Raw genomic sequence first — 25,732 nt, 5'->3', positions numbered from 1 at the left:
TACTGGGATGTATACCTTTTGCAATCCTATTAGTCTTGGGTTTTTCAGAACCCTTTAATTGATAGTGCTAATACCCGCTTTCATTTTAAAAGGTTTCTAGCCTTTGTTATGAAGGTAGCCTCTAAACTATAGGCCAAGTGCTAGGGTTTAAACTTTGTCACAATGAGTTTTTCTTAGAGCCACTGGCTACTCAGTCCCCACTACTTCTGAACATCAGCATTTTGAGCCATGAACCAAAGGATATGGGTCAACTCTAATGTTTGGAAGGGATCTCCAATTAATCTGTGGATTTTGAAAATCACCAGTGCATTGAAATTTTTTTTTCCTCCTCAAGAAGAGGCAGTTCAATAGGTCAAACAGCTCAGCTGTAGGCTCTGGTACTGGGCTGCACAGGAGGAGAATGTGGCCTCTCCCAAAGCCTCCTGGGGAAGAGAAAGAAGGGCCCAGCCAACCTTGGCATCAACAGTTGCCTTGAAAGGACAAGGAAGAACAACAAGGGCAGTCATCATAATGGGAAAGAGATGATGACAAAAAGGAAGGAATAGCAGGGAAGGGAGAGACAGCAAGAGTGAAGTGATGAAGAAATGGCGAGTCTATGGAGAGGAAATGTTCAGAGAGAACAGAAAAGGGGAGCAAAGGGAAAGAGAAACATAACATGAGAGAGCTTAGAGAGGTGGAGAGGAGAGAATAATAATGATGCACTTTTCTATAGTACCTTACAAACGAGTATTTTAAATCATTCTAATTAATGAAATAACTTTCACAACATATTTGCGAGATAAGGCAGTAGTGTATCTGGTTTGTAGAAACAGCAGCACAGGGAGGTTAAGTGAGCTGCTCAATGTCACACAGAAAGTCTGTTAGACTCAGGAACAGATCTTCTGACTCTCATTATTTAAAATCACATGACCATACTTCCCCCAGGGCACACAGGAAAGAGACAACAATGGGAGGAAAGAAAAGGAAAGACACAAAAAGTGAAAGAACAACAAACAGAAAACAGCAGACAAATATGAAAGACATTGGAAACAGAATGAGTCAGAAATGGAAGGAGAGGAAAAATGTATAAAGAAACAAGAGAACCGGGGGTGCGGTGGGGGGGCAGTGGAAGAGACATCCTTCAAGCCAGTCAGCGGTAATTTTTGTGGTTTCTTTATTTTAACAATATATTTATCCGGCAGATTTTCTATATCTGTTTAGATGGGGGAAAAGATGACATGACTATTTTGCATGACTACATTATATTAATATCATGGGCTAGTCTGAATTCTACAGATAAAATGTTGTAGATAAAGAGACCAAAAACCAAAATCTACACTTTGCTAGAATGCTCGCAAAAGCATCCATCAGATAGGGGCCTAAAAGGACCACACTTCAATGCTTTTTTTGGCTCTGTTTTCACTAACAAGGTCAGCTCCCAGACTGCTGCGCTGGGCATCACAAAATGGGGAAGAGATGGCCAGCCCTCTGTAGAGATAGAGGTGGTTAGGGACTATTTAGAAAAGCTGGACGTGCACAAGTCCATGGGGCCGGATGAGTTGCATCTGAGAGTGCTGAAGGAATTGGCGGCTGTGATTGCAGAGCCATTGGCCATTATCTTTGAAAACTCGTGGCGAACCAGGGAAGTCCCGGATGACTGGAAAAAGGCTAATGTAGTGCCAATCTTTAAAAAAGGGAAGAAGGAGGATCCTGGGAACTACAGGCCAGTCAGCCTCACCTCAGTCCCTGGAAAAATCATGGAGCAGGTCCTCAAAGAATCAATCCTGAAGCACTTGCATGAGAGGAAAGTGATCAGGAACAGCCAGCATGGATTCACCAAGGGAAGGTCCTGCCTGACTAATCTAATCACCTTTTATGATGAGATTACTGGTTCTGTGGATGAAGGGAAAGCAGTGGATGTATTGTTTCTTGACTTCAGCAAAGCTTTTGACACGGTCTCCCACAGTATTCTTGCCAGCAAGTTAAGGAAGTATGGGCTGGATGAATGCACTATAAGGTGGGTAGAAAGCTGGCTAGATTGTCGGGCTCAACGGGTAGTGATCAATGGCTCCATGTCTAGTTGGCAGCCGGTATCAAGTGGAGTACCCCAAGGGTCGGTCCTGGGGCCGGTTTTGTTCAATATCTTCATAAATGATCTGGAGGATGGTGTGGATTGCACTCTCAGCAAATTTGCGGATGATACTAAACTGGGAGGAGTGGTAGATACGCTGGAGGGGAGGGATAGGATACAGAAGGACCTAGACAAATTGGAGGATTGGGCCAAAAGAAATCTGATGAGGTTCAATAAGGATAAGTGCAGGGTCCTGCACTTAGGACGGAAGAACCCAATGCACAGCTACAGACTAGGGACCGAATGGCTAGGCAGCAGTTCTGCGGAAAAGGACCTAGGGGTGACAGTGGACGAGAAGCTGGATATGAGTCAGCAGTGTGCCCTTGTTGCCAAGAAGGCCAATGGCATTTTGGGATGTATAAGTAGGGGCATAGCGAGCAGATCGAGGGACGTGATCGTTCCCCTCTATTCGACATTGGTGAGGCCTCATCTGGAGTACTGTGTCCAGTTTTGGGCCCCACACTTCAAGAAGGATGTGGATAAATTGGAGAGAGTCCAGCGAAGGGCAACAAAAATGATTAGGGGACTGGAACACATGACTTATGAGGAGAGGCTGAGGGAGCTGGGATTGTTTAGCCTGCAGAAGAGAAGAATGAGGGGGGATTTGATAGCTGCTTTCAACTACCTGAAAGGGGGTTCCAAAGAGGATGGCTCTAGACTGTTCTCAATGGTAGCAGATGACAGATCGAGGAGTAATGGTCTCAAGTTGCAGTGGGGGAGGTTTAGATTGGATATTAGGAAAAACTTTTTCACTAAGAGGGTGGTGAAACACTGGAATGCGTTACCTAGGGAGGTGGTAGAATCTCCTTCCTTAGAGGTTTTTAAGGTCAGGCTTGACAAAGCCCTGGCTGGGATGATTTAACTGGGAATTGGTCCTGCTTCGAGCAGGGGGTTGGACTAGATGACCTTCTGGGGTCCCTTCCAACCCTGATATTCTATGATTCTATGATTCTGCATTATTTGAAGAACTGTTCCCTGAAATGTTTTTTTTTTAAATGTTATCCGCTACAGTGCATAGAGCATAAGCAAAAATAGCGAGGAGTCCTTGTGGCACCTTAGAGACTAACAAATTTATTTGGGCATAAGCTTTTGTGGGTGTCAACGTTCCTTCCCCATTCTGAACTCTAGGGTACAGATGTGGGGACCTGTACGAAGGACCCCCTAAGTTTATTCTTACCAGCTTAGGTTAAAAACTTCCCCAAGGTACAAACTTTGCCTTGTCCTTGAACCCTATGCTACCACCCGCAAACGTTTTAAACAAAGAACAGGGAAAGAGCCCACTTGGAGACGTCTTTCACCAAAATATCCTCCCAAGCCCTACACCCCCTTTCCTGGGGAAGGCTTGATAAAAATCCTCACCAATTTGTACAAGTGAACACCTACCCAAACCCTTGGATCTTAAGAATAATGAAAAATCAATCAGGTTCTTAAAAGAAGAATTTTAAGTAAAGAAAAGGTAAAAGAATCACCTCTGTAAAAACAGGATGGTAAATACCTTACAGGGTAATCAGATTCAAAACATAGAGAATCCCTCTAGGCAAAACCTTAAGTTACAAAAAGACACAAAAACAGGAATATACATTCCTTCCAGCACAGCTTATTTAGCAGCCATTAAATAAAAGGAAATCTAACACACTTCTAGCTAGATTACTTACTAATTTAACAGGAGTTGTAAGGCTGCATTCCTGATGTGTTCCCAGCAAAAGCATCACAGACAGACAGACAAACCCTTTGTTCCACCCCCTCCAGATTTGAAAGTATCTTGTCCCCTCATTGGTCATTTTGGGTCAGGTGCCAGCGAGGTTATCTTAGCTTCTTAACCCTTTACAGGTGAAAGGGTTTTGCCTCTGGCCAGGAGGGATTTTATAGCATTGTATACAGGAAGGTGGTTACCTTTCCCTTTATTTTTATGACAGACCAGGTCAGTCTCAAGGTACTGTCACCTCTTCCCTGACATATGTCTAAATAATTTTAAAATCTGGTACATTAAATTAGAAGACAAATATTGGCAAAAAACAAGATCAACAGTTTTATACATATTTTTCTCCTTCGGATAACCTACACTAGCTCTTAGATTTCTTTAAAGTGATACAACCTAGGATTACACAAAGTATGCTATAGAGCAGGAGTGGGCAAACTTTTTGGCCCGAGGGCCACATCTGGGTGGGGAAATTGCATGCAGGGCCATGAATGTAGGGCTGGGGCAGGGGTTGAGGTTCAGGAGGGAGTGTGGGTTGTGGGAGGGAGTGCGGTGTGCAGGAAGGGGCTCAGGGCAAGGGGTTGGGGCAGAGGAGGGGTGTAGAGTGTACGAGGGGGCTCAGGGAAGGGGGTTGGGTTCAGGAGGGGGTGCACAGTGCAGGAGGGGGTTGCGGTGCAGGAGGGGTGCAACAGTGGGCTCAAGGAAGGGGGTAGGGTGTTGGGTGTGGCAGGGGGCTCAGGGCAGGGAGTTGCAGTGTGGGTTGCAGGAGGGGTTCAGGGTGCAGGCTCCGGCCCGGAGCCACTTACCTGGAGCAGCTCTGGGGTGGCAGCGGCGTGCACTGGGGCCAGGGAAGGCTTCCTGCCTGCCCTGGCCCCAGCGCCACTCCTTTCTGGGAAATAGCTGGCACCAAGTCCCTGCGGCCCTTAAGGCGGGGCCAGAGTGCTCCGCACGCTGCTCTTGCCTGTTGGTACTGCCCCCGAAGCTCCCATTCGCTGGGAGCAGGGAACCATGGCCAATGGGAGCTTCGGGGGAGGTACCAACAGGCAAGAGCAGCGTGTGGAGCCCTCTGCCCCCCCCACCCCCCAGGGGCCACAGGGACGTGGTGCTGGCCACTTCCCGGAGCAGCGCAGGGCTGGCGATCCCGTGGGCCAGATCTGGTGTGAGTTCAGTGATTTCTTGCCCTGCTATATAGTTCAGTGATTTCTTGCATGAGAAATTAGGTAAACTATGAACTTCTTGGTGCGGTGGCTGAGTGGTTTGGCTGCTATCCTAGAAATCGTGGATTTGAGTTTTGCTTGATCTCACACAGAAAGGCTGCTTCTAGTCCACCCCGTGCCAATAGGTATCTGATCCATTAGGTTAGAGGAGTCAAAGGCAGTTGGACATGGTGCTAGCCACATCACTCCCTTGTGCACCATTGGTTATGGAAACCAACATGCCTTAACCTGATAAGCCAAAAGCAGCTCAGGGTGGACTTTGACTTTTCAAGCTATAGGCATCACTGGAATTAATACCCAGGCATTTCCATTCCTGGGCAGCAAAGAACGTATGGTTGGGACAGTGTGAATTACAGTACCTGTGTATACATTTCTCATCTCCATTTTCCTATGTCACCTTACTTCCTCCCTGTCTCTGCAGTCCCCTAGTCCCCTCTGGTCTTTCAAAAAAACATATTAGTATTTGGGACAAAGATTTGATAGCTGTTTTTAGAAGTGCTTTTTCCTTGTAGGTCCAGGACTTCTGATATAGTAGCTACATGGGCGCAAACTTCTGAAAATGTGTTTAGGAATATTTTGTTTTCAAACTTTAAATTACTGTGGTACAATAATTTAAAAACTCGGAAGTATTTTAGAGGATAGATTTATTCAGATTAGCAGCTGCCAGTTAAGGTAGATTTTAATTCCTGTGATTTTCTGTGATCCTAAGAATTCCCATCATATCCAGCTAACTAAAAAATTCTAACATTTAAATGATCAATTTCTTCTATTTAAAGTAACTAGTAGGTCTTTTTGTGTGTTAGTGTAATTGTGTTATTGTAACTCTGTGGGTATAATTTTCCTTCAGTAATCAAACCCTGAGAGATTAAAGGTATTTAACACCACCTGTGCCTTGTAATAACACCTTGCGTCTTGTAGTTACCTTAAGGAGCTCTCTGTTTTCTGTTGTGTCCTACTGCTTTGGTTTTTATTATAATGGTGAGAACATTGTTTGTGTTCACAAATATTCTTTGATAACACATACCCTGTTCCGTGTTACAGATTTACTCTTTGTCTTGACCTGCTGTGACACATGATACATTGGCTGACCTAAAAAAAAAAAAAAAAAGTAAACCATGTTCTGACTTCTCAAAAAGAAAAGGAGTGCTTGTGGCACCTTAGAGACTAACCAGTTTATTTGAGCATAAGCTTTCGTGAGCTACAGCTCACTTCATCGGATGCTCAAATAAATTTGTTAGTCTCTAAGGTGCCACAAGTACGCCTTTTCTTTTTGCGAATACAGACGAACACAGCTGCTACTCTGAAACCTGTACTTACTTCTGTATTTCACCAGGGATCGCAACCAATTAGATCACCAACTGCAAGGACCTTTGTAATGACCTAGATGTGCCAGTATTATAGAGTTCAACAGTATCCAGAAACTTCATCTGACTGGGATTAGCAATAGAGTTTCCTCTTGTCAGAAAATAGATTTAGCTAGGGGACATGGCATATCTGCATAAAGGAACTTCCTTTTGACACTTTTAGGAGACTGGTTTAGCCTTACTTGTGTATCGGGAAGCTTGTTTTGAATCAGGTTTCTCTGCAGGCTCTGTGACAGTAAAAAAAAAAAAAAAAGTAGGGAGGGGAAAAGTCTCTCTTTTTTTTTTTTTTTTAGTTTTTCTCTTGCTCCTGGCTATCAATGTTTATTATACAATAATAATACACCACTCCTCTGTACCACTTTTTGATCTTTAAAGTGTTTTACAAACATCTACAGTAATAAACTCTCAAAGCACCTTGGAAGGTGAAGAAGTTATCATGAACTCTGAAACTTTGCTTATTGAAAAAGGAGGGGATTCCCTCTCCCCACTTTAAAACTTTGTCTAACTTAGATTGCTCTCGAAACACCTCAGGTAAATATCAGTATTTCAGGCAATTTTTTTCCCTGCTGTACACGTAGTAGAGAATTTTGTTTACTTGGTGTCCGCATTTGAGGTAATTGGGAGAAATGCTTGGTCTTGAAATGAAAGTTGCAAAAGGATAAGTCACAGTGGTGCAAGTCCTGTTTTGCACTGGTGCAGTGTGTCTACATTAGGGGTTTGCATTAGCTAACTACATTGATATATTGCATCAGTAATTCCCTGTTCTAAAGAAGCCTTTAGATGCAAGACGTGAATCAAAGATATGGGAGCAGACGAACTGCAATCTAATGTTAACTGTGTTGTGATAGAACATGATTAAGGCCTGGACTGGGCATATGTCTCTTGGGAGATGAGATAGGGTAGGAGTGTTTCATCATTCCGTGCATCCAGCCTCATAAAAGTCCTGTACGGTATATCTCATCAGTGATCCCTCAAGGTCGAGGATGGTCTCTTTCACAGGTTTTATTTTTCATGGGTCCCTTGGTGACTGAGGAGTTCGATTCTTGAGCCACAGGCTTGCTGGCAGACGTTGCAGGTGGTGTTGGAAGACGGGGTTGGGCCATGATTGCTGTGTGACAGTTGTCTCTCCTTTCTTTTCTGGTGTTTTTCTGTGATCAGGGCAAGACGATTTTCCTCAAAGGTGGACCTTCCATGTTACATATTTACACGCTAAGTGAAGGTGTAATTGTAACATGGATATACCTGTGCTAGCTTTAAACTAGCTAGCATGGGTAACAGTAGTTGTGAAAATATGGTGGCACAGGCTTCAGCGCTTGCCGGGCATCCTGGGCATGTACTAAGATTGCTAGTCTGTGCTAAAGCCTATGCTGCTGAATCTTCACTAGTATTGTTATCTGCCCTAGCCAGATTAATGCTACCATGGGGGTGCCTACCATAGTGTAACCTACACACCTTCTGGGTGTGGTTTCTGTCCCATCTAGTGGCACCGAGACCACTTAGAGCTAAATGAGTCTGCTCTACAGTCTTAGCTAACAAGCAGATGGCTTTTACTTCATTGCGTAGAGGCCCATGCACTAAGCTCCAGAGGTCTCAGGTTGGATCCTGCCCGCCGACGACCGCGGTCTGTCAGCGTTACAATAGCATCTTTCCTGTACAGACTTATGCTATGTGTATGGAGGCGTTGTCTATGGTGTCCTTCCCCTCCATGAGTAGCAAAACTATGCTTAGACTGCTTAAAGCAGCATTAACTTGGGCTTCATGCCTGCTACTGCTATAGAGTTTTTTTTCTGCAAAGGTGTGGAGTTATGGGAAGCAGCATCCAGAGCAGGAATATGGAGGTAAAGGCTTGCCATGGAACTAAATGAGCGATTTCTACCGCTGTATTCTGCACAGCTGAAGCTGCAGTTTACTAATCTCTCCACATTGAGAAGATCTGTAGCAGAGGTTCTCAAAGCTGGTCCGCCGCTTGTTCAGGGAAAGCCCCTGGCTCACCGGACCGGTTTGTTTACCTTCTGCATCCGCGGGTTCGGTCGATCACGGCTCCCACTGGCCACGGTTCGCCGCTCCAGGCCAATGGGGGATGCGAGAAGCGGTGCGGGCCGAGGGACATGCTGGCTGCCCTTCCCGCAGCCCCCATTGGCCTGGAGTGGCAAACTGTGGCCAGTGGGAGCTGCGATCGGCCGAACTCACGGACGTGGCAGGTAAACAAACTGGTCCAGCGTGCCAGGGCATTTCCCTGAACAAGCGGCAGACCGGCTTTGAGAACCACTGATCTATAGGAAACTGAGATCAAGTGCATGGAATTTTGTATGGCCCCATGCCTCTCCTGTAAGCATTTTAGTGGGGGGTGGTACATGGCAGTGGTCCATTTTGTTCTTTAGACTTCTTGGGGAAGAGAAGGGTTTATTCCTTATTGTCTTTTCAGTCTTTTGTGTTCAGAATTAATTCCAAATCTGTTGTTTTTGCCTATGAGTGTTAAGTTGAATGTGAAACAGTACACTGGCCCGCCCATGCCCATACATCTATACCAGTTCTGTTCGGCTTTGTTGCCAAGGCTAAAAATGTAGTTCTTTCAAGAACATTGAGTAGCAAGTATATGAAAAAGCACAGAAGAACTATTTCTAATACTCTAGTTGTCATGATTTGTGTGCCAGTCAGTAGGATTCATCATATTTAAACCTCTGTGTTTCTGATGTATTTTGGAAATGTTTATTTTATTTATTGGCATTTTTAGTAGTGTTGGGTGCCAAATATGAAAGTGTCTATGAATGTCACTTGTGCACTGCACTAAAAATACACCACTTTGGCCAGTGATTCTGATCATATAAGATGATATTTTTAAGCTCATTCACTGAAGCGTTTCTTTTTCTTCTTCCAAACTACAGTAACAGTAACAAAAAATAAAAATCTGAAGTAGCCTCTTGGGATGTTTGTTTGAGAAGCATGTTTTGTGTTTACTAAATACTGCACAGTAAAATTGTAATCAGTTAATCTATGGGACTCCTAGTAAATTTGGTCCTTGCAAACCTGATGAATAGCTACCTTCTCAGTGTGAAACTGTACTTTTTTTTTCTAATCCTCCCCAATGTGTCAAACTGTTTAAAGTATTGGCTTTGGTCCAAGAAATTTTCCACACAAGAGGATGCCTTCTCATATTTGATACCCTAAAGATTAAGGAACTGTCAGGATTTTCTGACTGCTTGTATTTTAACATGCTGCTGTGACCACTGAGACATGAAAGCAGACAATGAATCCCTGGATTGAACTTGCATTATTGTCACGTGATCAGTTGACAAGAGAAGTGAGACAAAAAAGTAACTTCCACTCTACAGTAGTTTGTTGATTGGAAAATACAGCTAAAAGTCATTATTATCTGGCCACAATACCTAAGTGGTCTAAAAATAGAAATGATTCATCCAGTCAAAATTACCATCAAATGTAAAACCAAACCCATGAAAGAAAAAGTGTGGGTGTGAGGGCGGATGCAAGGGGGGAACCAAACCCCACAATTAAGGTTTCAATTCACTACCAACACACAACAGGCCACAGTAAGCTGATAATAAGGGGATGCTTAATATAGCCTTAGTGGTGGAAGGTTAAACTTTAACCCTTTGATTGAATATTTTTAGTGGGTCCATTGTTAGCATTGTTGGTTCATTTATTTATATATTGACATTTCTCTAGGGCTAATCATTCAAAGATCTGTGAACATTCATGCTGGGAAAATCTGACTCCTGGTGTCAAATGAAACGTTTTTGTCAGTTTTCAGAGTGTTTCTTACAATCTCAGGATTGTAGCGATTATGCTTTTGCATTGTTTCTTAAAGTAAATAAATAGTAGAAATGATTAAGACTGATTGACTGTTAAACTTGGTTTGAAAGCAAAGCAAAACAATGATTAGTTTCAATTTTTTAAAAAAAATTGGAAAACCTTATTCTTAATTCTTCTCTCCCCAACATCTTAAAATGAGTTAAATTGGTTTCTTTAAATGTTGTCTGTATTTTCAATCAAGTCCATTTTCTTGTAAAATATAAACAAATTACAACTTGTAGCAAATTTTAAGACGGAGTTACAGTTTATTAAATATAATGATTTAATAATGGAAATTCCAATAGAACTTCTACTGTGGTAACTCTTCGGTATTCAGCTGTATAGGGGTCTCTATTAATAGATTGACAGTTGCCAGTGTGAATTTTAGAATGCCTTAATGTTGCAACATACATCTGGCCATATCACAATTTTACTAGTGATAGTTTTTTATTTGGATACAATCTCCCCTTCCACATTAATGAAATATTAACTTTCAGTGTGGCATATACTATATAGAGAATTTTTTTTTGATTGATGGTATGTATCAGGCAAGCTTTCTTTACCTCATATCCACCAAATACTTAGATGGTCTGTTTTACTATAAAGTGAAATTTTGGGCCTTCATTGCTATCAACATCCTTACTGAGTCTTTATTAATATATTTTGAAAGAAGAAAGTCTCATGAGTCAAGTTGTTCAGTGAGATTTTGGGATGACTATGAGCAGCAGCAGCTATACCAAAACCAGCCTTCACAAATTATACCATCATTTTACAAACTAGTTTAAAGTAATCTAATCAATTTTATTTTTGAGAATCCCTATACAGTAGACATTCTTAACATAATAAAGATGAATTTTGTGTGGTCCACGTGCTCTCTGGAGGTCAGATTGGACGCTATTTTACTATCTTGGGCATACCATAGATCTACTTGCACTAAAGAAACTCACCCTTGTCCTTTGCAACATGACTCATGCAGTCTAGCTACTTCCTCAAAATTTTACAAACCATTCCACACCGGATCTCTCTGCAAATGTGTCTCCCACCTACCCTAGCTTACTTTCACTACAATATACTTTTTTTGTGTGTGTGCATGTTTTATGTATGAAAACAATGTCAAAGAAGAAAAAATAGTGTTACCATCAAATAAGGCCTGGTCTATGATTGCTATTACGTACAGTGGATTTTCTGTAAGCAAAAAGTGCTTTCAGTGTTTTATGACAAATAATGTGTAAATTTAAAAAAAAAGCATCAGGAATTTGGAACACTAGGGCATCACTAGGGCTTTAGGGGCAGTTTTTGTCTCTGTTACATAGGTGAAAGTTATTCTTGATTTACTCCGGTTTAATTGAGAGCAAAATTTGGCTCGTGATGAGTTGGTTATAATTCTCCCTCTTAGTTCAAACATTTGAAAATGCAGGGTGCCATGTGTAGAATTCAGATGGAACATTGTACCACAGAAGTAAAGGCGGTATTCTGCTCTCATGAAATAAAATTTTAACCAGTGTCAGTAGTCCAGCTACTACTAGTAGTACAGAAGAAATATGGTAATGTGGCCATTAATTCTGAATACTGTGTGTAAGTTAGATTCTATGGTGTAGGGCACAATAGAATTGTATATAATATAAAAATCTAAGTTCTCTGTTGTTCAAGAAGGGTCTACATGACCGAATTATAGAAGTTACAGATGAAAAGACATTTTAAACAATCAGTTATCCAGGATTGTTTCATACAGGTCAGTGTATTTTAGAGTCTAGTTTAACAACCGAGGCAATGTGACTTCCAACCCAGCATTATTTTCAATGTTAATTTTTTTAGGTAAACAAATAAGGTCCCCACTGTGTAACTTTATGCACTATGAGTAATCCTATTGACTCTGAAAGGACTACTCACTGTGTGTAAAGTTTTAAGCACATGCAGCATTGTCAACTCTTGCATTTTTATTGCAATATTTGATCTTTTCTTTAACTTGACTGCAGGTGCTGGGCTTTATATGAATCATACATTTTTTTAAAAGAACTTAAAAAAAAAGTTTCTAGCCCTCATTGTTGTAGAGTAAAGCTTGGACATGTGAACCTTAGAGACTAAAAAACCAGAAGGCAAATAACAATAATCCAAAATGTTGGGTTTTTTTTTTAATTTCATGTTTATGTAAGCCACTTTCATGACTTTTCTGAGGCCTGGCATATGATTTTTTAGGTCACTTGGGGTTGGCAGTATTACACATGTACAATGCCGGGCTGGGGCGTAAGTATGAATCATTCAATTATGTACTAACTCCATCTAGTTTAATTGGTAACTATTATATACTTATTAGCTGATCATGTATTGCTGTAATTTACTAGGTAATTCCAGTTAGTAATGTAATTAATATGAAACTATGGTTCATAGGAGATCAGATATATTTTTACACTTATTTAGTAATTACAGGGTATTTAAGTATATTTTAACAATTGTCCATTTAATTATATGGTAAAGACTACTGGTTCTTAGATGGCATTTGCTCCCTGAATCTTAAGCTGTTAGCCGGATACCGTCTGAAAATATGAGACTACTTGTGTTGATGTAGGAATACAAGTAAGCTCTCTCCTGTTCCACTTTAAAACTCAGCTAGTTTAAACAGAATAATATCATTTCATTAATTTGATGAGGGCAGTGTGAAGGAGCACTGCCTAATGGGAGCGTGGGAGTGGGCACAACACCTTCTGGTGCTTTGGGGAAAACAACGGGAGCATGGCCACCGAGACACAAGCAAGAGGGGGCAGAGTCTGCACCCCTATGCTGCTGTGTGATGCAATGAGGGGAGGCATGATGGTTTTCACCTCATTGATCTCTTCTTTCCCACTTTGGAGAGGCTAAGAGCTCCAGACAACTTTTACAGTCCCACTCTGCACTCTGCAGGGTGCTGGGTTCAGTTCTTGTCCCAAATCACCCAAACAATGACTTTCACTTAGGAATGTTTATGAGGATGACTGAAATGCGTCTCACTATTGGTATGTCTCAATCCAAAACACCCAGATTCTTGCAACTCTTATATATTAGAACAGTGGGAAAAGCATTAATCTGACTGTGATTATACTGAATTTTTGCTTTCCTGCCAATTCAATTTTAAAGAGAGGATGAATTCCACTTTTTGCTAATAATCAGCGTTAGAACTTTGTTTAAAAAATTATCCAGTTTTACCTGCTATATCTTTGTTAATTCTAGTTCTTTATTAGTACATTATTTTCATCAGTGTGAGCAGAAGTATGAACAAATAAAAGTATTCCTGCCCTGAAGAGATTAATCTCAAGGTATCTCCAAAAAGTACTGCAGTGTAGAACAATGGCACAAAAGTGTGTAAGCCCAGCTCTGAGGTGTGGTTTAAGCTTCTCTTTGTTGCCAGCAGCTTGGAGCAGCTTCTTCCTTCTGACCAGGCTTCTGGTTCATTCTGGTAGTAGCTTCCAGCTTGTTCTGTCTCTGCTCTGGACTCATGGTGTCTGGGAAATGGAGTCTTGAGCCTTTGTAGCCATTGCTGCTGTAATACAGGGACAAGTCCCCTAGAGGCGTAGAGTAACGTGTCAGGAACAACCAACTCCAGACAGGGGGTTACAAATGGGTAAGGCTGAGGAAGGGAGGAAGTCCAACCAGGACCATCTCGTAATGTGTAATGTAGCTGTATGGGGCTCTGCATTTTTTTAAGTGTGGGGGGCAACTTTGTCATTCGCTCCTAGTCTGCTGCTTCACCAAGATCCTTTCTCCTGCCCCAAACTGTTTAATTTGGAAAGATATATTGTATTTAGGCCTTCAATGACAAGGGCTTTCCTCCCTCCCTTCACCTCTGCTGACAAATGCCTTGTCCCCATTCTCTTCCAAGAAGCTGGTCCTCCTCTCACAAATGTACTGTACTGTTCATTGAAATCCTCTTATGCAGCATTCTAGAGCTGGACTCGAATCCACTAGTGAAAGTGTTTGGGATTTATTATGCCTGTGATAGGGCACACTGACCTCTTGTGAGTGCCTCCTGTTGGGTGGGTGCGATCCTGCACTCTTCCCTTTCTCTGCTCCTGTTGGCTCTTGTCCTCATCAGGCGGGTCTGCAGTGCATCAGCCCTCTGGCTAAGTCACACACTGTCAAACTGCATGAAAGAAGTTACCCTTCTAGGGTAACAAAAGTCCAACAGGGCCTATCACTGTGCCCTTGTTGGTATCTGCTGCCCTGTTTCTGAGCTCAGTTTCGGCCCCTTCTGGGTAAGCTTTAAGTCTGTCTGTGCCCTGTTTTAGAGCCCAGGACTTTCTCCCTGGAGGCTTTGTTCTCAGTAGCTCTCTGGTGTCCCTTTTAAGTCCTGCCCTTCATTTGGGCTTCTCAGCCAGCCTTATGCTCTTGTCAGGACTCAGGCCACTTCCCCAGTGGCCGGTGGGGGGACCGGGGCCGACCCACTACTTCAGATCTTAACCTAGGGACCCTATAAACAGCAGCCCTGAACTGCTTTTTTAAAATATTTGCTGCCGCCTCCTCTCGGCTGCTTCCCACTCAGTTCCATCTTCATCTTGGGTTGTCTGTCTGAGCAGGGTCTCTCCCAGGCCTCCTTGCCTAGGGAGTTTCTCTGTCTTCCAGTCCTTTTTCCAGTTTCTGTCCTTATTAACTTGTGGCAACAGCATGAGCACATGAAAGCTGAGCACTGCACACTTGTCTGCTGCATTTGAGCAGAGCTGCTCTCCAGAAGGCTGCAAATGTGAATAATTCATCTGCAGTTTTTAGTACTGTGATGGGCACCAGTTAAAAGGGCTGCTTTTAAATGTTTGTTCACAGAATAAAATCGTATCTGCTGACTGTGTATGTTGTGCCCAGTCCTCCTCCCACTGAGGCTAGTGGGAACAGCAAGCTCTCAGCATGTATGAAATTGGGACACTTTTATTGATGCACCTGAATATGGAATAAGATATCTAATGTCAGTCACCCAAGTTTGAAAACTTGGGCCTTCACTTCTCTGTGCTCCAGTTTCTGTAGTATGAATGTAATACTTGTATACAGTATATCCCAAAAGGTATGTGATGCTTAATGTACATAAAGCCCTTTGGTATCATCAGATGAAAAGCACTAAAAAAAATAGTAATTTAAAATTCTCAGAGAGTCACCAAGGAACTGCATTAAGGTAACTTACAATAGAGAAATGGAACCATTTCAGTATATAAAATCCCAAATTATCATTTTTCCAGATCTTCAGTTTGTGGTTTTTATCTTTATTGGAAAATTTAAGACTCATCTGCTCAATAAAAATGTCTTACTAATTTTTTTTGGACTTTAAAAAACAACACTGGCTTTCAGAACTCATCCTTATTTCTTAAAATCACACTTGTAACTCTAAATCATTTAGGTTTTGTGGATCCCCCCTCTGAACATTTTTAATATCCTTCAGCTCCAGTCGTTGCTGTAGAGCTGCTCATAAAATTACATGGACATGCATTTAAATTTTTTTAAAAAAATGTATTTATTTTACACCAGCGGTATGTAGTTATATGCTCAGATCCCGTCTTCACCAACTATCAATTCTTTCTTGTGGCATCTATTTGTTTCATTTGGAGGAGGGTATATTCTGGTGAGATAGCTTTTGCTTACACATTTGGCTTATCACACAGGAGACTCCTGTGACATGACAGTTGAGAGCCTGAGCGGGTCTGGGATGCTGTGTGGCTTTGGGGTAGGAATGGTAGAGAAATTTGGTGGACTTCTATGCTGATGACACAAAAGAATTCTGATTAGTAAGAATTGGCAGGAAGTCCAGGACCTAACCAAACTTGTGGCCAGATTCTTGCTGGTCCTTATGTGGATGTGCAGACATAAAAATTCCCATCCCATTACCTTCTTTTCCTGTGTGGCCTACATATGGACCAGGCAGAATTGCTGGTGAGGATTATAGGGACTTCCTCTTTCCTACTTCCTTGGGGACAGAAGGTACCTGTGCACTGGCCAGCGGAGTAGCTTCTAGTGCTCCCATGGACTGGGATGGTGCCATGTCAACCCTTATTTTCAGCTATGCCTAAATGGCACAATCTAGCTCTAGATAGCTAATCAGCATGATTGTAGATGAAATTCAAGTGCAGACAATGCAAAGTAATGCACACTGGAAGGAGGAATTTCAGTTACTTATACATATTATTGTGTGCTATTAGTTATAACCACACCCAAAAGAAAACCCTCCCCACAATTAAAACAAAAAGAAGTGGAGCCTTCCTGATGAGGCGCTTGCTTGGAAACCTGCATGCAGAGACATCTATTTTCTCCCTTTTCAGAGCTCTTCTGTCTGTAATGTGCATGATCATTAAGAGTAATACAGCTAATCTGTACTACTTTCAAGTAAGTACATTTTATGTAAAATGTCATAATAATGATGAATGACAACACTAGTGATCAATTGATCAATTTTAGAGTGTATACGCTCCTATTAAAATAGACACTTATCATTGTCTGTTATATCATTCCTATTGAATAGGCTAGTTTAGCTGATTAATAACAACATTGCTCTCATGTAGTGACCCGAGACTGGAGCCTATAGATATTTATAAAACCCATCAAACTAATTAAACTTTAAAATTCTCCTTTTATGTACATACTTCCCATGTGCTCCTCCTGTAAAAAGCACTATTTCTAATATTACTAGTATGAATGTTATTTCTAAATGCAGACAAAGGATTCGAACCCAATTCTCTTGAGCTCACTGGTGAAACTTTTATTGGGTTTAAGGACACCAGGAATTGGATGCTAAAACATAACTAATATCACATGGATCATTGTAGATTCAGTTTTTATTTTCTTCTTTCAAGGTGCTTCTATGTTTCATTAAAGTACCACAGAAATATGTGGTCATGTTCTGAATTTAGATGTGCATGCTGGTTGGTGAGTTGGGGCTACCGTGCTCTTCTGGTATAGATGTAAGTGGGATCCCTTTATTGTTTACCTTAAACTGGAATGTGGTCCATGTCTCCACTTTTTCTTCCTCCACCCCTGACCTCTGTTACTGACTTCATTGGAATTGCATTGAAGTAACAGAGAATAGATTTTGGCTTTAAATCAGGACAACAGGACCCTCTTAGAATTTAAATACATATGGTCCCGAAGGCACTAAGATTTATGGTAGTTCCAGTCTCTCACAGGAGAGAATGCTGTAGCCATGGGTCAGCTGCAGAGAAGACTTCTCTACTGCTCCACTGTTGTTGTTGACAGTTGATTTTTTTCCTGATTTTGTCCACGGTCATTATGGTAGATTCTTTCAGAGAGAGGCACACCTTGGAAGCTTGGCCCCACCCTGGCGGGGCCTTAGAAATCCAATGTGGGAGCCAGGACTTTCTGTGTTTGGATCCTTTTGCTTTATTCCAGTAATTCAAGAGAGCTGACAGCTGCCTTAAGCAGCCATCTGAGGATTTTCCCCCAGGGCTGTTAGGCTGGCTGGGAATCATGGGAACTCGGTATGTTCTGGTCACAGACCTCCTAGCCCATCTTCCTCCCCCATGCCTCTGCCAGGCTGCACTAAGCACTGCTCCAGCATACCCAAGGACTTACCCATAGAATTTTGAATTTGATGTAGGATTTGATGAGAACCTGGTATAATGATTGGAAATTTGGAGTGAAATGCTTTCAACATTCTGTATTACTGGGTCATCAAACCACCACAATAACTAAACTGCTGCCATTTTGCACTGTAGGTAAGGCCCATGTTGAGTCCATCTCTTTCTAAAATTGGACGTTTGCCTTTGCTTTTTGGGTTGTGATAGCAACTTAATGAAAGATTTCACAAGCCTCTTTTGGTTATATTTAACTCTTTAATGAGCTCTAGGTTGTATATTCACCTTCCTCATTTGTAGGAATGATCCACTTTTTTCCCTAAATATATTTAATTAATGTAGCTTGTGTTTTGTTTACCCTCTGAATAGTTTTCTTTTCTGTAATTAGGCAAACTGGGTCCTGAACTACTGTACAGGGGCAGCGGCATAACATTTTGTGAACACTGTTTTGATCTTCAGTGTTGATCTTTAACTTCTTTACAATATCTTGCAAAGCATAAAAGGAAAAGACATGCCAGAGTTTACATAAATTACTGGATATAAACACACTGTTAAAGATTTTCTCTCTGTTCAAATTTTTCTGCTGTGTTGATGTTTCTTTATTCTTCCTCGGGGCAATTCTGAGAGTGACTCTCTACTAAGTTTTGGGACAAATTAGTATGGTATTTGCAATATGAGTCTCATCCTTTCTCACATGTAGCATCTTAAGCACATTTGTTCATTACCAAAAAAGGCATTTTTGAAAGACATTTATTCCTTTAACAGACCTTCATGTAAGGAGGCTCTGTCAAGCAGTGGAAATTGGAGGTAACTGGCTTACTGCATGGAAAATGAATTCATTCATCAAGTCTGCTCCTTGTATGGGCCATCTTTCTAGGCAGTTTTGCATTTCTGTGAGATGAACGTTCTTATAAATGAATTTTTTTTACCAGTTATTTTTTCATTGTAAAAGAGGGTGCATTGTACAGCATATTTTTGTGTGGAACACAGGACAGCAGTCTGATTCCATACAGAGATTGTTTTGTGCTATTTCCATTGAATTGTTTGTGTATAGTAAGAACGTGGCAGGCCATTTATTTGCTTTGCATTTCTTTTAAATGCACTTATCCAGTGCTCCTGGTCTTGTACAAAAAAGGATGAAAATAATTTAAAATCGCCCCTAAATGATCATGATTCAAATTAAATTTTAAACAAACTGGTACCGTTTATCCCCTTTAATTCTTTCTATCCCACTGTCTCCTCCTGGGAAAGTAAATATGCCTTGCAGCATGCCCCCTGAAAGTCAACAGATTGGATGAAGATGCATCCTCAACTAATGTGATTTTGCCAGCAGCCTCAAATTTATAAATCCAGAGGGCTGTCGATTTGAGCACTTCATCTGTTGATCAGTTGATCTCATCTGCGAAAGTATCACTTGCGGAGAGATATGATTTCACTTTGTTAAGTCCCAGTACATTTAGGGCTCTAAAGGTCAATCCTAGCTCCTTGAATTTCTGGTATGTCAAAGTAGCAATTAGCACGGGAACCATCATGCATACATACTCTGTAGAATTAGTGTTAACCATCATAAGAAAACTAGTTACCTTGTCTTCTTGAATGCACTATGTTGTATTTCATTTCATAAATGTGTATGAGGGCAAATATTGCGTTTGTTCCTCCAGTTGCTTCTGAAATTTAGCAACTTCTTAATAGGAAAAAATGTCTTCATTTTGAAAATGGGCAGGAAGATAAATCAAAGTTATTTTGTAACTTCAAGCAAGATTATGAAGACAGATAATACTGCATTTCTACTGCAAGAAGGACCAAATAGGTTTTTCATCCAGTGCTGAACCTAGCCGGGAATGCACCCTAAGGATGCTAAATCTACGTGTGGTGAGTGAATGAAGGCACTTGATACAGGATTAGATGGGAGAGGGGGCAGAGAAATTGGAACATGAAACTTGCATGCCTCAAGCTACTTTTGCAAACTGCAATAAACACATGTTATATTCAAGATTACATGTCAGAAGTATTGTTAGTTCTATAATTATGGAGACAAGGGTGTGATGCTCCTTCCTCTCTCTCTGGTGCAGAGATGGGAAAAATTGCTGGAAAAAGTCACAGTGAGAATATACTTATGAAAAAAGTGGCTGTGCATGAACACCTCAGTCCCCTTTTTGAAGCTGGCCATACATAAAAGGTTGAGGAGTGATGAATAGATAACAAACTGAGTATCTTTAAATGGCATGTTTTACCTATAGTGGAGCTTTTACTCTGTAAAATCTAGGATTGGTTAATCCTGCTCTGTGATTTCCCTCTCTTTCTGGCTATAGGGAAATGGGCTGATGGTGTCATGAATTTCACATGTGAGTGCTTTCTTTTCTGCAAATTGGATTTCACATTTTGACTTTCATTTTCCATTTTCACACTAATTAACTAAGCATAAACACTGGAATGCGTTACCTAGGGAGGTGGTGGAATCTCCTTCCTTAAAAGTCTTTAAGGTCAGGCTTGACAAAGCCCAGTCTGGGATGATTTAGTTGGGGATTGGCCCTGCTTTGAGCAGGGGGTTGGACTAGATGACCTCCTGAGGTCCCTTCCAACCGTGATATTCTTTGATAGTTTATGTGGAATTAAAGTATGCTGTTGAACCACAACAAGTATAGCTCCAACAAGAAATTAAGGTTGCACGAATGTTTCTATTCTAAAGGTTTATTTTCAGATGCTGAAAGCTGAAATCTCGCACCTTTGCTCTCATTCTGGGAGTAATATGTTGATGTTGTTGAAAGTCTCAGCAAAAATGGTTCTACCATTTTTGAGTATAAAAGGTCTTAAAATAGATAATTTTGGCCATTATTAAAAAAGAAAAAGTTGCGTTTTTTTTTGTTTGTTTTTTTTTTTTGGAAGAAGCAGTTTGGTGGGAGGTGATAAAAGTTTGGTCAAACCAGTTCATAGTTCATGGATACATGTTCCAGAAATCTGTTGAAAATCTCTATTGATTTGACAGAGTAGTGTGGGCTTAAAAACTCTGTGCACAGGTCCTGTTTTTTGTTGTATGAAAATGGAATGTTGGTCAGTTATTAGTAAAATAAATGGGCAATATGTATCCATATGTTGTACGGAAGTTCTCATTTAATGTATGATTTCTTAACATCCTGCTGACTTCCATGTGATGTTGATGAATAAGAAATCTCATGGAATTTTGTTTTAATTCAGTGTAGTAATTGGAATATGAACTATATAAAGGTGTATGGAATAAGGCAGAATTCCACAAGAATTCTTCTTGTTCTGAGTGTGTATATTGTGCAGCCCAGCATTCTCTTGTGTCTTGGAAATAGTTTTACATTTTAAAAATCATTTTATTAAAGCCCAAACCTAGGAAATTAAAAGAATATGATAGTTGCAATCATACTCCTGACAGAATTCTGCACCCCTGCAGAGGCGCAGAATTCATATGGCCTACATATTTCTGTGCCCCTCCCGTGCAAAAAAAATGCAAAAGAAATCTTCAGGGTTACATGTGCCTCTTCCCTGGCAGCCCAGGCAGTGGGTATGTTCCAGTGTGCCTGGAACAGTCTCAGAAATTCAAATCACCGTGGGAGGGACTGGGCATGTGTACCTGTGAGGGAGACGTTGATCACCATCGAAGGTGGGTGCCTGCCAACAATTGTGGCTTGCTGGGGGCATAGAGGGGTAGGTCTTTTTATTATGCATGAGGAAGGCTCTTTCCCTGATGCAGAAATGTAGCAGCCTGCATCCTAGTAACATTGTTAATGTTCCTATTATTAGTTAACTATTCCCATTCTCAGTCAATTCCCCCAGGAGCAGAAAACCTGTAAAAGTTTTAAGGTCCCTACATTGCCAGAGTGATGTAAAGCCTTACAAATGACAGTAAGGGAATCAACTAGGAAGATCTATGTGCTTTCTCACTCTTTTTCTGTGCCAAAGTGGCACAGTGGGGTAAGATTACAGCTCAGGATTTATTTTACTTACCCATTTAAAAAAAGATTTTGAGGGCAAATAAAACATTTACCAGGCAGTCAATAATATGTCAGGACAATCAGAAGCAAGCACTTCCCAAAGTACCCAGTCCAGTCCAGGACAATGATTAGCAAAACTGTATGACTTTCATGTGTGAAAATCTGAGCAATTTAAAATGACATTCTACTTTTTTTCCTGTTTGGTGTTCTGTGATGTAATTTAAATGAAAATCCATAACTGGATGTATAACTGGAATGCAGGGTATATGTTACCAAGTGTTTGTAACTTAACTTTAATGTGTTTAGGAAATGCTGAATAGTTATTGTGACTTCTTTTTCTTGATTGTAGTTTAAATAAATTACCAAAACAATTGAAACTGGTGTGGTTATATTGCATTATTTTGACAAATAAAATATGCAGAATTTTAATTTTTTTGGCGCAGAATCCCCCCAGGAGTAAAATCAGTTCAGTCAAATGTCTGGAAATGTCAAAATTAATGGGCAGCATTTTGTATGAGTTTGACAGAGGGCAGAATGATTCTGTTTTTCTTTGCTCCGTGCAATTAATTGCCCTCTTGTAATTTAAACAGCACTTCTTATTAAAATGAATCTTTTCAGGATGGTGACACATAAGAGGTGAGAATTTACTTTGTATTTAAAATTTCACAAATGGAAAAAAAACTATTTAGCTTTTAAAATGTAGGTATTGCATATGCATTTTGACTATTTTTTTTTTATTCTGGTGTACCAGAAGGTTTTTTGTGCATTCATATCTGCACTTTGGTTTCCTAATTCTTGCTGACAAATAAGCTATAATGGCTGAAAGAGCCAACATTTCCAGATTAAGGACTCTTTAAAGTACATACGGACACAATTTCAAAAGATTAGTGCATTCCCTATTATGTTTTATATTACACCTGCTTTTGACAAACCAGGTCTTAAAATATCAAAATAGTACTGGTGCATTTAAAATTAAGGCATCAGAAGAGAACTTTTCCCTGTCTTCATTGAGAATTAAGAGTTTGCAGACTCCCTGTTTCAAATTTCTTCCTAACTGAAAGCAAGAAAGCAGAGATGAGCAATAAGGTGTCTTTTTAAATAATTCATTAGTTTCAAATATTAAGAGTTCATAAAGAAAAAGGGATCAACCTTGCAAACCTTTATTCAAGTGATATTGGGTATACTTATTAGAACAAGAACTACTAATTTGAATAAAGCTTTGAAACAAGAACTACTAATTTGAATAAAGCTTTGAAAGGACTGAGATAAATATACAGAATTCTTGCAAATGGTATGTTTTGTTAATGAATCCTCTACTCCCAGCTAATAGGTCACTCAATGCACTCCTTTCTTGTCTAAAAATAACATCATAATGACATGGTAAAAACTAAACTCTGCAACCAGATGAGCAAAGTATAGAGCTCCCCTCCCTGCCAAGACCTTTGTGGTGTTGTGGTCCCTTACTGGTAGTGTTACCTCATTTGGGTTACAAGTAAATAGTGATTTCGGTGATATCTCTCCATGGACCCACATCCCACTCCAAGTAAAGTCCAGGGTACCCTTTTTCATAGAATCATAGAATATCAGGGTTGGAAGGGACCCCAGAAGGTCATCTAGTCCAACCCCGTGCTCGTAGCAGGACCAATTCCCAGTTAAATCATCCCAGCCAGGGCTTTGTCAAGCCTGACCTTAAAAACCTCTAAGGAAGGAGATTCTACCACCTCCCTAGGTAACGCATTCCAGTGTTTCACCACCCTCTTAGTGAAAAAGTTTTTCCTAATATCCAATCTAAACCTCCAGTAGGTTTTTACTTCCGTATTCCCTGCAAACTGGATTGGTGGCACAGCTGCTGCTTCTTACCTTGACTTATGATGCATTTCAATAAGCGTGTGTCTCTGATTTCTCTCTTTACTAGATGTCATACACTGTAGAAGCCTTTATAGATATTTCATGCTATAGGAATTCGAGAGCTAGGTATCACGTGTTGCCTGGCAACTAGCATCCCACTTTCTGTGACTCTTGCTTCTCTTTCACTTTTAGTCAAAATAACAATGAAAATCACAATATGAAGCACTAAGTTTATCTTCAGAAATATTTAGACTAAACTTCAGATAATTTTTATCACAAACTCACTGCAGCAATATACAAAAAAGCCATATTAATAATAATAATTAATAATAAATAATAAACCCACCCTTAGACACACAGAAAATAAACACCAACCAAGAATTTTAAGAGAAGATACTATGAAAAGCAACTAGCAGCTTTGTTTGTAAGAACAAACTTAAACACTTGACCCCATTGTAACAGGTTAGTACTGTATATATGAAAAATGTCCTTTCAGTCCCATATAAGACTATACATTTGAATGTTAACATTTAATAAATACATATTGGCATTTTAACCTATTCTTTGTTCCATCTGGCAAAACATTGCAATCACAGCAGACAAAACAGTTGTTCACAATGTGAATTATAATCTTAAATACTTTTCTGACAGAAGCCCTGATGGCACAGTGGGTTGATTCTTAGTTTTGACTGCTTTGAATTAGAACAGTCTGGAAGTCCTTTTTTGAAGTTACACACACATACAATCTTTTAGTAGCCCCTGGCTACTACACAGTTGCAGACTCTGAAGAATCACTAGTCTGTATTATCCCTAAAACTTTTGAATTTAGTTGTGAATTAGAAATCCAGTAAAGAGGGCAAGCCTGGGGGTATCTAGTGCTAATGGTGCTGCTGGAGATTTGAATTGGGAAGTCCCTTCCTACAGAGTTTTCACTTCCAGAAAGGAAGAGAGCACCTTGTCTTGGTCTCAGACAACCCAATTCTCAATCTAATGCTCAGAGCAGCATTGATGGGCTTTGAAGAAGTCATATTCAGCCCTCCTCCTCAGGGAGGATTGCTGGGACTCAGGGCTTTTGAAGATTGTGAAGATAGTGTAAGTGAAAACTTAAGGGAAACCAATAAGACAAAATGCTTCCTTTTTATAATAAAATAAATGATTGGACAAAGTGATTCATAAGCCTGGATATTTCCAAAGGTGAGATTTGCTGTCTAGAGAATATAGTTATTTAAGTCCTGATTCAGCAAAGCACTTAAACCTGTGAGCAGCATATAGCATTGCTATAGTCCAGCTTGGGGGTGACAGAGGCATGTACTACTGAGGCTAGGTCATCTTCTGCAAGGATGGTTTGTCTCTTTGCTTGCCAGAAATGATGGAAAGTGTTCAACGTGGCCGCTGCTCTGTGAGAGCTTAGTGTCAACAAGGAATGCAGGAGCACTCCTAAACCAGTGTCTGTATTGATCCGTTGTGGTTGTGTGCCTTCAGCTGAAAGAGACTGCTCTGCGGCGTCCAACTCTTCCCCATGTTTTCTTCTGCCCGCCAGTCTTGTTCAGGTTCAGCTTCGTCCAGCTATGCTTCAGGCATGGGTTGATCTCTGCCAAGAGGAGGGTCAGTTTTGTGACAGTGGCGTTATTTAAAATGAAGAAGAGATTGAATGTCACCTGCACAACGTGAGGATTGGGCTTATTTGCCCAAATCCTGGAAAGAAGAATTTAACACAGGAATAACCCTCTAATTATGCTAGTGAGCATTGCTCAATGAATTTATGAAAAATAAATTCTGTATAAATATCACTTTCATGTTTCCAGTATATTAACTATTTGTGACTGGGTTTGCCCCTGCAGCATCCCCTCATGCCCATTAGGGCATGACTCACCCAGGTACAGGTCTCTGTTGGTAGGTCGCTATCTCTTGCTACATCTGAGGTAGTGGTGCTTTAGCTCAGGGGTCAAATCACACTTCAGTTCTACCACTCCCAGAGAGTATTAAGGTACAAAAAAAAAAATTCTGGATAAAAAACAGCTCAAAACAGGTCATTGAATGAATATTCTGTGGGATCCTGCTGTTCTGTTCAGGGCTTGTGTTCAAGTAGTCCATACTTTATTTGGCCCCTAGCAACCTGTCCTCCCTTCTAACAGAAGGCTCTTCTGATTGACAGCCTTGCTTACACTCTGGGTTGCAACCAGGCTT

At 40.7% G+C, this 25,732-nt stretch overlaps 1 protein-coding gene across 11 annotated transcripts in view; it reads left to right on the top strand.

Moving 5' to 3' along the window:
* The window catches only part of KLF12 (KLF transcription factor 12), a 370,074-nt gene that overhangs the window by 74,503 nt on the left and 269,839 nt on the right, over positions 1-25,732 (top strand). The gene's annotated exons all lie outside the window — the stretch shown is intronic.

Source organism: Lepidochelys kempii, chromosome 1, assembly GCF_965140265.1.
Source record: "Lepidochelys kempii isolate rLepKem1 chromosome 1, rLepKem1.hap2, whole genome shotgun sequence".
Classification (NCBI taxonomy): domain Eukaryota; kingdom Metazoa; phylum Chordata; order Testudines; family Cheloniidae; genus Lepidochelys; species Lepidochelys kempii.
The sequence above is the reverse complement of the archived record's forward strand: the minus strand, read 5'-3'. Positions and strand labels throughout refer to the sequence as shown.